Source organism: Dermacentor albipictus, chromosome 7 (assembly GCF_038994185.2).
Source record: "Dermacentor albipictus isolate Rhodes 1998 colony chromosome 7, USDA_Dalb.pri_finalv2, whole genome shotgun sequence".
In the NCBI taxonomy this organism is placed as follows: Eukaryota; Metazoa; Arthropoda; class Arachnida; order Ixodida; family Ixodidae; genus Dermacentor; species Dermacentor albipictus.
In genome coordinates this window covers 108,114,306-108,126,975 of record NC_091827.1, presented here as the reverse complement: position 1 = coordinate 108,126,975, position 12,670 = coordinate 108,114,306, and the positions used below count along the sequence as shown (strand labels likewise).

At 51.2% G+C, this 12,670-nt stretch overlaps 1 protein-coding gene across 1 annotated transcript in view; it reads left to right on the top strand.

The window, feature by feature from the left end:
• LOC135903504 (cytochrome P450 2C20-like) overlaps window positions 1-12,670 on the top strand; it is a 135,357-nt gene that overhangs the window by 57,062 nt on the left and 65,625 nt on the right. The window lies entirely within an intron of this gene.

Genomic DNA, 12,670 nt, shown 5'->3' with positions numbered 1-12,670 from the left:
TGTTTTCCTCTATGAATAGGGGTGTGAATAGGATAGTGTAAATGCACACGGCAATTTGTCACATCACATGTCACTTTATCGGAGTAGGTGGCACGTCGGATTACCTAAAAGTTTCAACACTATGTTTGGTATCAGCCCACATTTTCAGACTAAATACACCCGCAGGAAGAGTCCACATTTCTACACTTTCCTTACCTTCGCCATCGCTGCAGATATCGCGACTGTACATAGCCAGACTACTTCGGACGAGCCCCCTCCGAGGGCGGACATATCGGCGTTGTGTTTCTCTAACAAGGACCTTTTCAACATAATATGGCGTGCGCATCGACGTACGAACAATAGGAGGGGATCCTGCAATTCGATGTAGTGTAGAGAGCGATGCCTTGCTGATTTAAACAAATTGCTTAAAATTTTACATCAATTTTACTGTCACACCACGTTACTAAGCTGTGCTTTCTGTCAGCCTTAGCTACCAGTACGGCGCTCAGATGCGGATCCGGGCTAAGCCAAAGCCCGCATGACATGACCTAGTCTTGCGACAAGGGATGCCAATAGAGATTCAAGCGTTCACCAAAAAAATATGAATGTGGAAAAGATGGATATTAGCACAATGGAGAACATGGGGACAAACTGGGACCCTCGGCGCGACAGAGATGCAGCGCGGTGACAACGAAGACGCATCCGCTAGACCAAACGCACTGAGCGCGCCGGCGCCTCCCCCGTGCGATCTCACCAACTGGCAGATACAACATCGAAAAAAAAAGCAAGTTGAAAACGCCCTTCAGCATAGCCTTCAAAGTAAACTAAAACTCCAAGAAAACTCCCGACAGCAACCGTCCGACGAGGCTTTCTCATCGTCAACACCATCATCGGTGGCGTGGGAGCACGGCGAGAGCCATCATCGAATGAAGAAGTTGAAGGTGACTGGGAAAATGTCGCCCGCCACAAAGAGAATTAAGCAGTGACTGAAGCTACAAGCCAAATTGCAGAAAGAAAAAAAACTCGAAGAACTTGTCATCACCCTACACCCGACTGAACGCAGGAACCCGCCTGAACTCGATCAGCGGGTCATGCACGCCATCATCGATGCTATGGCGGTTGACGTGAAGGTGTGTCAGCCTCAGATTATTCTTCTTAGCAAATATCCAACACTCTCACGACCCGAACTTGTCGTTAGCCCCAGGTGGAAAGATTGCTAGGAGTAGCAAAAATATAAACACGTAGTCATTAAGTTCAAATCTATACGCACCAGGTACAACCGGAAAGCCACGTGGCGTGATTTATGTGTGTGCTGTGATGGAACCCACGATTCTGTGAGGAAAACCGTAGATTGATAAATAGCTCAGACACATTCAGCGAGGTCGATGGGCAACACAGGCGAAGTGCTCGCCACAATTGCTTCCAAAATCACTCTACGTAGTCAAATATTGGAATTATATCAAGAGGGTGGTTGCGTACCTGTGATGTGTAGTAAATTCCATTGTACTGGATATCAACAAAACGTAAGAGCACTGCTGTCTCAGTCCAAATATCACCATCGGAAGTGAAATGAAGGGATCCGCACAGGTTGATTCCAACGACACGGAACGATGAAACAGGAGAAGGGAGAGGTTGCAGTGGGCACCGTGGGTGCTGACTACTGTCGTTTCTGCGTTGGCAAGGCACGGCGGAAGTGACGTACGACGGCAATCAAAAAGTCTTAACCGTTATTTCTAACAGCCAAAATAAAGCACATACAGGTAATTACAAAGATATTGACACGTGTACTTATCTTTATCGGGCAACCACGTTTCGCCGCTTAACAACTGTAATCGCAGAGCGAGGGACGCGCCTGCATGTATCCGACGTTTCTGGAAAGTTATCGACGCTTCTATCCGCGTGTCTGTTGTCGCCGAACCTTGTGTTATCAGATTTCATCGCGTGACACGAATGGTGTATAACTTTGTGGAAGACACGCGGGTCCCATCAGTTAATCTGGAAAATTCGACGACTGATCTATAAAAGCCGACGCGCTTGACCCGCTGATCAGTTTTTCGACGATCGCCGAGCGTGTTCGCCGCTATCGTTGTGCTATAAGTGTAGCCTGTTTTGTGGGCACAGGTTCGCCCAATAAAGGTTAGATCTGTCGTTTACAGTATTGCTACTGTGTTATTCAACGTCACCACCACGTGACATCTGGTGGAGGTGCTTGCGCGTTCATGTACCGAACGCCGCCGCAAAGCCGCGATCCTAGCCCGAAGCCCGACGACAAAACCAACGTCGCCCAAGACCAGCGTGCTAGCCGCCGACTGCAAGGACTGCCCCCGGAGCACGGACTTCTACCTGAGAAGACCAAAAAGATTGTGGACAAGGCAACCCCAATGGCAGCCCCAGCGTCCCCAATCGTGCTGCAGCAGCCCAGGGACCCTCCGACGTTCCGCGGATCAACATTCGAGGACCCGGAAACCTGGCTCGAGACGTATGAGAGGGTCGCTACGTTTAACAGTTGGGACAGCGACGACAAGCTGCGGCATGTCTATTTCGCACTGGAAGACGCCGCCAGGACCTGGTTCGAGAATCGAGAAGCCACTTTAACGACATGGGACCTGTTCCGAAGCGGCTTCTTACAAACGTTCACAAGCGTCGTACGAAAAGAGCGAGCCCAATCCCTACTAGAAACCAGAGTGCAGCTGCCAAACGAGACGATCGCGATCTTCACGGAGGAGATGGCCCGTCTTTTCCGGCACGCCGACCCGGAAATGTCAGAGGAGAAAAAAGTGCGCTTCCTGATGCGGGGCGTCAAGCAAGAACTTTTCGCGGGACTTATTCGTCACCCGCCGACGACCGTAGCTGAGTTTTCTGCAGAGGCATCGACGATCGAGAAAACTCTGGAGATGCGCACCCGGCAATATAACCGCCAGGGGCTCACGCCACAGTACGCCATCCAAGGACTGGATTCCGGTGACCTTCAGGAGACCATCAGGGCCATTGTGCGCGAAGAACTGCGCAAGGTCCTGCCTTCGTCGCAGCACCAAGTGGCTTCGATCGCCGACATCGTCAAAGATGAGGTTCAGCGGTCGCTTGGAGTCCCGGAGGTGCAACCCCAATTACCGCAACCACAGCCCGAAGCGATGACCTACGCCGCCGTCGTACGCCGTCAAGGTCCCCTTCCGCGACCACGCCAGGGTGCTGCAACGACGCAATTCCGTCGTCCGCCGCCGCCGCCAACGCGCCCACCCATCGCCCAGCGCACCTACCCGAGGAAGACCGACGTTTGGCGCGCTCCTGACCACCGCCCGCTCTACTACCACTGCGAGGAAACGGGTCACGTCTACCGACGATGTCCATATCGGGAAATGGGACTGCGAGGTTTCGCCGTCAACGCGCCGCGTCCACAGCTTGGAGAGCGCCCACGTGACATCGCCGACTACCTCGCCGCTACTCAATGGAGCCCTCGACGACCATCCCGTTCGCCGTCACCAGGCCGCTACCTGTCGCCGCAGCGCCGACCATACACTGGACCAGCTCGGGGCCGGTCAGCGAGCCCATATCCGGAAAACTAAAAGCAGCAACCGATGCAGGTGCGGTTGCCATTCGTCGAACTGACGAAGATCCTCCGCCGCCGACGAAGACGCCGAAGAAACTACCTCGACGATATAACGACACGCCGCCATCCCGACGAAGTCTGGAAGTAAAGAACACGACGACGAAAGACAACCTGACGACGCGACGTTCCAGCTTCAGCTTAACACGACGCAGCCGTGATCCGACGCCAAGACCCAACTGCAACGCCAGACAAAGAACCACCGACCTCGACGTACTACTCGACGCCACGCAGTTACCGCCTTAGTCGACACAGGGGCTGATTACTCCGTCATGAGTGGACACATCGCCGCCCAGTTGAAGAAGGTTAAGACTGCATGGGAAGGCCCTCAAATTCGAACCGCTGGAGGACACCTCATTACGCCGACTGGAATCTGCACGGCAAGAATTACCATTCATGACGAGACTTACCCTGCCACCTTCGTTATCCTGCAACAGTGTTCACGAGACGTCATTCTTGGCATGGACTTCCTGAACCAACACGGCACCATCATCGACCTGAAGTCGCAGTCAATAACGCTGTCGGAAGATCAAGCGATACCATCGGAGCGCCCTTGTAGCCACCACGCCTTGAGTGTGCTCGAAGATCCAGTGAGCATCCTGCCTCGCTCCAGCATCGTTATTTCGGTCGGCACCGAAACACCCTCTGACGTAGAAGGCGTCATTGAAGGCGACCAACGTCTACTACTCGACAGTGAAATTGGCGTCGCAAGAGGGATCGCTCGACTGCACGGAGGAAACACGAGAGTGTTGCTGACAAACTTCAGCCAGGAGTTCAAGCACATCAACAAGGGCAGGACGATCGCATTCATCGAGGAAATACAGGAAACTAGCGATGCCTTTGTCCTCTCGGATTCTGTTGCATCTACCCCGACGACCGCAGTTCGCGAGCCAGACTTCCACATAATTCCAAGTCTCCCCGTGATTAAGCAGCAACAGCTCAGAAGTCTGCTTCGACGATACAAAGACTGCTTTTCGACGTCATCAAGGATTCGACAAACACCAGTCGCAAAGCATCGCATAATCACCGAAGAGAGCGCTCGACCACTACGCCAGAGCCCTTACCGAGTTTCGACGCGAGAACGCGAAGCTATAAGACAACAAGTTGACGAAATGCTGCGCGACGACATCATCCAGCCGTCGAAAAGCCCGTGGGCGTCTCCAGTTGTTTTAGTGAAGAAAAAAGATGGAACCCTACGTTTCTGCGTCGATTATCGTCGACTGAACAAAATCACGAAGAAAGACGTATACCCCCTCCCACGGATAGACGACACATTACATCAGCTCTGCAATGCTAAATACTTCTCATCGATGGACCTCAAGTCTGGCTACTGGCAAATAGAAGTCGACGAAAGGGATCGCGAAAAGACCGCCTTCATCACGCCAGACGGCCTCTATGAATTCAAGGTTATGCCATTTGGACTGTGCTCGGCGCCTGCAACGTTCCAGCGCGTGATGAACACGGTTTTAGCAGGATTGAAGTGGCAGACCTGTCTTGTTTACTTGGATGACTTCGTCGTCTTCGCCGGAAATTTCGACGATCACCTTAAGCGGCTTGCGACAGTATTAGAGGCCATCAAGTCATCAGGGCTCACCCTGAAGCCGGAAAAGTGTCGCTTCGCTTACGATGAGCTTCTATACCTAGGCCATGTCATCAGGAAATCTGGGGTACGCCCCGACCCGCAGAAGACAGCTGCCATCGCAAAGTTCCCGCAGCCAATCGACAAGAAGGCAGTGCGCAGATTCCTTGGCATGTGTGCCTACTATAGGCGCTTTGTCAAGGACTTTTCGCGCATCGCGGAGCCGCTAACACATCTAGCGAAATTTGATGTCGAGTTCAATTGGGAAACGCCGCAGGCCGACACATTTCAAGAACTCAAACGACGCATGCAGTCGACGCCGTTACTTGCACACTTCGACGAGGACGCCGATACTGAAATCCACACTGACGCCAGTAGCCTAGGCCTCGGTGCCGTCCTAGTCAAGAGGAAAGAAGGCCTTGAACGGGTGATATCGTATGCTAGCCGGTCGCTGTCAAAAGCGGAAAGCAATTATTCTACGACTGAAAAGGAATGCCTCGCCATCATTTGGGCTACAGCTAAATTCCGCCCTTACCTCTATGGCAGGCCATTCAAAGTCGTCAGCGACCACCACGCGTTGTGTTGGCTAGGTAACTAAAAGGACCCTTCAGGACGGCTGGCGCGGTGGAGCCTCAGACTACAAGAATATGACGTAACGGTAATATACAAGTCAGGAAGAAAACACTCCGACGCCGACTGCTTATCACGCGCCCCAATCGATCCCCCGCCGCGAGACGACGTGGACGACGCGACGCCTTCCTTAGGATAATAAGCACGGAAGACTTCACTAAACAGCAACGAGCAGACCCGGAGCTAAAAGGCCTCATCGAGTATTTGAAAGGGAACACCGACGTTGTCCCTAGGGCATTTAAGCGCGTGTTGTCTTCGTTCACCCTACGAAACAACCTGCTCGTGAAGAACTTCTCACCAGTCCACGCCAGCTACCTTCTTGTGGTGCCGTCAGCGCTCCGTCCAGAAATACTGCACGCCCTACACGACGATCCAACGGCTGGGCACCTCGGATTCTCCCGGACGCTGTCGAGGATACAGGAAAAGTATTACTGGCCGCGTCTGACCGCCGACGTCGCCCGTTACGTCAAGACATGCAGAGACTGTCAACGACGCAAGACACCACCGACAAGGCCAGCAGGATTACTACAGCCGATCGAACCTCCTCGTCGACCATTCCAGCAGATTGGGATGGTTTTGTTGCGGCCGTTTCCGATGTCAACATCCAGGAATAAGTGGATCATCGTGGCGACGGACTATCTCACCCGCTTTGCTGAAACCAAAGCTCTACCGAAAGGCAGCGCAGCCGAAGTGGCGAAATTTTTCGTCGCGAACATCCTGCTGTGACGTGGTGCCCCAGAAGTCCTCATCACCGACAGAGGAACGGCTTTTACAGCAGAGCTCACCCAAGCCATTCTGCAGTACAGCCAGACGAGCCACAGGAGGACAAGTGCCTACCATCCGCAGACGAATGGTCTCACGGAGCGCCTGAACAAGACCCTCGCCGGCATGCTAGCAATGTACGTCGACGTCGAGCACAAGACTTGGGACGCGGTCCTGCCGTATGTCACCTTCGCCTACAACACGGCGGTGCAAGAAACAACACAGATCACGCCATTCAAGTTGGTTTACGGCAGGAAACCCGACGACGACGCTCGACGCCATGCTGCCGCACGTCACTGACGAGGAGAATCTTGACGTCGCTACCTATCTCCAGCGCGCCGAAGAAGCCCGACAGCTCGCCCGCCTACGGATCAAGACCCAGCAGCGTACCGACAGCCGACACTACAACCTCCGACGACGTTTCGTCGAGTACCAGCCCGGCGACCGTGTTTGGGTATGGACCCCGATGCGCCGGCGAGGACTCAGTGAGAAGCTGCTGCCACGCTATTTCGGACCCTACAAGGTCATCCGACGTATTGGCGCACTAGACGGAGGTCGTGCCAGACGGCATTTCGCACTCACAGCGGCGCCGCGCACGATCTGAAGTGGTCCACGTGGTGCGTCTTAAACCAATTTACGGACGCTAACGAACTTTCCTTATTTTGCTTTTTTCTTTGCTACGAGTGCTTACTTATTACTTTCGTTTGTTTGCAGCATCGGGTCGATGCTTTTTAAGAGGGGGGTAATGACACGTGTACTTATCTTTATCGGGCAACCACGTTTCGCCGCTTAACAACTGTAATCGCAGAGCGAGGGACGCGCCTGCATGTATCCGACGTTTCTGGAAAGTTATCGACGCTTCTATCCGCGTGTCTGTTGTCGCCGAACCTTGTGTTATCAGATTTCATCGCGTGACACGAATGGTGTATAACTTTGTGGAAGACACGCGGGTCCCATCAGTTAATCTGGAACATTCGACGACTGATCTATAAAAGCCGACGCGCTTGACCCGCTGATCAGTTTTTCGACGATCGCCGAGCGTGTTCGCCGCTATCGTTGTGCTATAAGTGTAGCCTGTTTTGTGGGCACAGGTTCGCCCAATAAAGGTTAGATTTGTCGTTCACAGTATTGCTACTGTGTTATTCAACGTCACCACCACGTGACAATATATACCATTCTGTGTACCTCACACTATTTTTCGACATAGTCGGCAGAGCCATTCACACGTTTCCGATCGCACTACTATATTTTAAATGCCTCCTTGGGAGAATTCGTCGGTATGACTGGGCATCACCATCGCGCCGCTGTCTTGGCTTTATCGTTGCATGTGAATTGCTGTCCCGCCAGGAACCTCTTCAGCTGACGGAAAACGTGGAAGTCACTATTGCCGAGGTCCGGACTGTATAGTTGGTTGATCCAGGCTCTCCCAATGAAATGACAAGAGCTTGCCGGCGGTTCTGATTGTACATGCGGCCTCGCATTGTCATGGACCATAACCGCATTGTGCACGTCAAGAATCCCTCGAAATTTTCACCTGATGGCGGCCAGCGAACGTGGACGTTTGGAACAATAGGTGTGGCCATTGATGGTTGCAATCTTCTCGCGTGAAACCTTCCAGGAGCGGTCCTCTGTGATCCCAGAAGACACTGTCGTGATGTAGCTAGAGACGCCCGGGCGACAACGAATCGGCGTCGAAAAGATGAAAGCATGTACATCGCGGCACCTGCGTCGTGTGAAAGAAGGATGACAGCTGGTTGCACGTGTACTTGTCACGCACCCTAGTAATAGATTAGGATTACACCCATGAATAAGCAAGAGCCCCAAAAGAGCATTCAGTGAACCGGCAAGTAACGCGTGGCTCAAGCAGCCTACAAAAGGGACCATGTCGAGACGCAGACGGACCTGAGAAGCAGAGCACGGAAGACGCGTTAGCTTGGGTTGGACATGAACTATTGGAAGGCCAAGAGCTGTAGGAGGAACCTCGTCGAGCGCCAATGCAAGAGGGGACGTCTAGAAGATACCTCTTCTGCTCCCAACGCCCAAAACATGAACAAGTGTATGCGAGACCTAATCTGTCGTTTCCGCTCGTGCAATTCAACGAGTGACGCACCACACCAGCAGTTAGAGGGACACATTCAAGCACCAACGCATGAAAGGACGTCTTAACAATAAGGCTTACACTGCTGCCAACTAGGCGACGAACGAGTCTGCGAGAGCTCACTTGCCGAGTCCACTCGTGCGGTTCATCGAGCGATGCACCAGCTACACTGTAAGTGCAGAGTGATAGTCACTCTGAAAACTTTGTAGGGATGCTTGTCTCACTTGCCCCATGTCCCTCTGCCTTTGTACTTGTATTTTCTGAGTGCATATATCTTTGCGCGTGGTGGTGATTGCCGCTCTTTCCTTGCGTTCTTGAGTAACGGCTGGCGTAACAATTTTGCTTAAATGGCAGTGAAGGGGGTAGGCACCTTTCATAAGTGTGCCCCAGTATCTATGAGTGCTTTGACGGGTGTGCTATCAAATTGGACGTCAAGAAGGTTATGTCTCGTAACCAGCGTCAAAGGGTGATTTTGCGGCGAGTCAGACATTGCAGCATCACCTCGATGTGTCGCATTGCTTAGATTTCCTGCTGGGACGGACCTGGATAGGCTGATGAGGACGAGCGGCAAAACAGAGGCGGACGTGACTGGCGACGTTGAGGCAAGAGTGAGCGAGCATAGTGGCGAGTCGAGGTATTGGCGTCGGAGGACTCATTGACGCGACGGGGTGAAGAACTTAGGGGCGAACTTGAATTCCAGTAGGTTTTTCGAGGCAGGGACGGCCAACGGCTCTGGCAGCGATGGGAAAGGTGAGCACTTCGGCTGCAGCAGAACCAGATCTGCCTGTCGTCAGGCGTGCCAGTGCGATGTATTCCGGGCAGTGTAGAGATAATGGGCACTGTAAGGTGGAGTGCGATAGGACCGAGGCATAGGAGCAGGACCGCTGTCAGGACGACTGAAGATGCAGGCGCTGGGAAGACCCATATTAGCAATTTCCTGGAGTACCATGGACTGGATCCACGATATCCCCTCAGCAGTGCTGTTCCAAGACGTCTGTTGAGGCAAGGTAGGAAACGCTGCTTCGAATTCGCGGCTTACAATGCGCGTCACGTTTTCGCTTCGCGGTGGCTTCGGCCCAAGAAGAGGTTCCTGCAGTATCTGGAAGCCGTGTAAACTGATTGTGCATACGGCGACTCTTCGCCTACTCGAACCGGCGGTATGCCATCGCGATGGTGTCGACGGTCCTTGGGTTTCTAAAGACCAGAAGGTTGATTGCGTCGTCCTCTATGGCTTTGATAATGTGTCCAACCTTGTCCGCTTCTGGCATGGACGTGCCGATTTTATGACAGAGGGCGAGGATGTTCTGAATGTCGGAGACATGCTACTCGTTAACAGCTTGGTCACGGGTGGAGAGTTGTTGCTACGCAGCTAGTTGTCGACCGGTAGGATTACCAAAAATGTATGACAGCTCCTCTTTAAATAACTACCAGCTGGTTAGCTCTTCTTCATGCGTTTAAAACCACATTCGCGGTGTTCCGTCGAGCTAGAACACGACGTCGGCCAGCATAATGGTTGGACCCCACCTGCTCACTTTACAGACGCGCTCATACATCTTCAACCATTCCTTTACGTCAGCACCATCGAGGCCGGTGAACTTGCTGTGGTCTTGAGGCTGAAGTGGAGCAACGTACTGGGTATGCATTGTCGGCATTGCGGCTGCAGACGCTGTCCCTTCTACTGGAAGCATGTTTTCAGGCTGGCTGAGACGTCAGCTGCAGAGCTCCGTAGCGAAAACGCTCACGCAGCACCTCTACCAAAATGTCATGGGTATCAAAATCTTAACACGATCTATTTACGAGAGATACATAAACAGCAGCTGAGAATCCCAGAGGCTGTTGCCAGTTCGTCGTCTTTACCGTCATCGTCATTGTCCTCGTTTCAACACCTTAACAATATCATATTTTTATTGTTGTTTTTATAACTGCAGCAGAAATGGCAATTTCTAGAATTTTTATGTTCTACATGATTTTTTTGCAACGTATGTTTTTGGAAAGAACATTTCATTATGCACAATATGCTATGCTTCAATATGAGCTGCAATATTATTTTAGTCGGAAATATTTTACCAAGAAACTTAAAAACCACTATTTACTCGCGGTAACAAAATAGTTAAGCTTTGTCTTTAAGAGCGGAACCCGACAGCGTACAAGTGTACCTGAGTGCTTCTGACGGTGCCCAGCAAAGGCAGTTAATGCAACCGCGTTTTTTACCAAAAAATTCACACTTCTGCCTGAAAGGCGACGCACCAATTCGGATAGCAAATGAGTAGGTAGTTGTGCGAAGTAAGGGTATCGGTGTTCTCAGCATATAAGCTTTTAAACATTCACTCACTAATTAAATAAATAATAATGTATTGTGGAAACTTGACTCAATGAGGAAGCAGAAAGGAACACACACAAAAACAGCGCTGTCTTTGTGTGTCTGCTTTTTTCTACGTCCTTGTTCAGTCATGCTTACACAACCTATCATGTATGAGGACCGATTGGCCCATCAAAATGTTTAAACTAAATTAACCAGCACGGCGTCACGTACGCTCAAGTAAACGTGAACATATCTCGCTTGATGAGCACTTTGTCAAGGACTTTTCACGTATCGCTGAGCCGTCGACACATCCCACTTAATGTTATGTCAGGTTTATGTGGGAAACGCCCCAGACCGACGCATTTGGAGAACTCAAACGACGCATGTGGTCGCCACTGGTACTTGGGCCCTTTGACGACTACGCCAATACAGAAATCCATACTAACGCCTGTAGACTAGGCCTCGGTGCCGTGCTAGTCGAGAGGAAAAACGTACTTGAACAGGTGACATCTTAAGCTAGCTGGTTGCCGTGAAAAGTGGAAGACAATTATTCTACGACCGAAAAGGAATGCCTCGCCATCATTTGGGCTATGGCAAAATTTCCCCCTTACCTATATAACAGGCCATTCACAGTCGTCAGCGACCATAACGCGTTGTGTTGGCTAGCAAACTGATAGGATTCTTCAGGACGGCTGGAGCGGTGGAGCCTCAGACAACAAGAATACGACGTGCTTCTACGAGCTCTGGAGTTCCCCAGGGTTTCGTTCTTGCTCCGCTTCTCTTCGTAATTTTCATCAACGACGTGCCATCTGGGATTTCGTCATTCGTCCGTCTTTTTGCGGATGACTGCGTCATTTATCGCCGCATCTCCGATAATACCGACCAGGAATCATTACAAGACGAACTAAAAAAATCCAGAAATGGTGTTCTGACTGGCTTATGCAGCTTAATATTTCGAAATGTATATGCATGCACATCTCACGTAAACGTGACATCACCAGTATCCCGTACTCGCTGAACTCCACGGCGCTCTCAGTAACACACTCATACAGGTACCTGGAAGTCTAAATAACTAACAACCTAACTTTTTTTGGACCATATCACGAAACTTTATGCCAACACAACCAGAACATTTGCTTTCATCCGGAGATGGCTGGCTATGTGTGCTCCAACCAGCAGGCAACTAGCGTACGAAACATACGTCTGCTCTAAAATGGAGTATGCCTCAGCCATATGGAACCCTCACCAGGTTTACTTGATTCCGTCGCTCCAAGCCATTCAGAACCGGGCAGCCCACTTCATAACATCCCAGTACTCACCTTGGTACAGCGTCACTGACATGAAATTGCCTCTCGAACTCGAACCCCTAGCACTCCGCCAGAAACATGCAATTCTCTGTCTTCTTCATAAATTATACTTTAACTTTCAATGCCTTCAACAAATCCTTCCTTACCGTCGCCATAGAAGAATTCAACAATCTTCCGGAAGCCGTGGTTTCAGAGTCAGATAACTCCAAATTTAGGCAGTTACTATCAGACCATTTGAACCCGAAAAAGCCACTTTTCCTCACGTATCCTCCCCAAGCAATCCGCCTTGCTTGTGTCATCGCCTATTTTTCCTTCTCTTTGTTTTTTGCCACTATTGCTTAACGTTTTTCCCATTTAGGTGTACAGTTTCCTTTGAATTTTGCTACCCCGTTTGACACATATTCTTTGT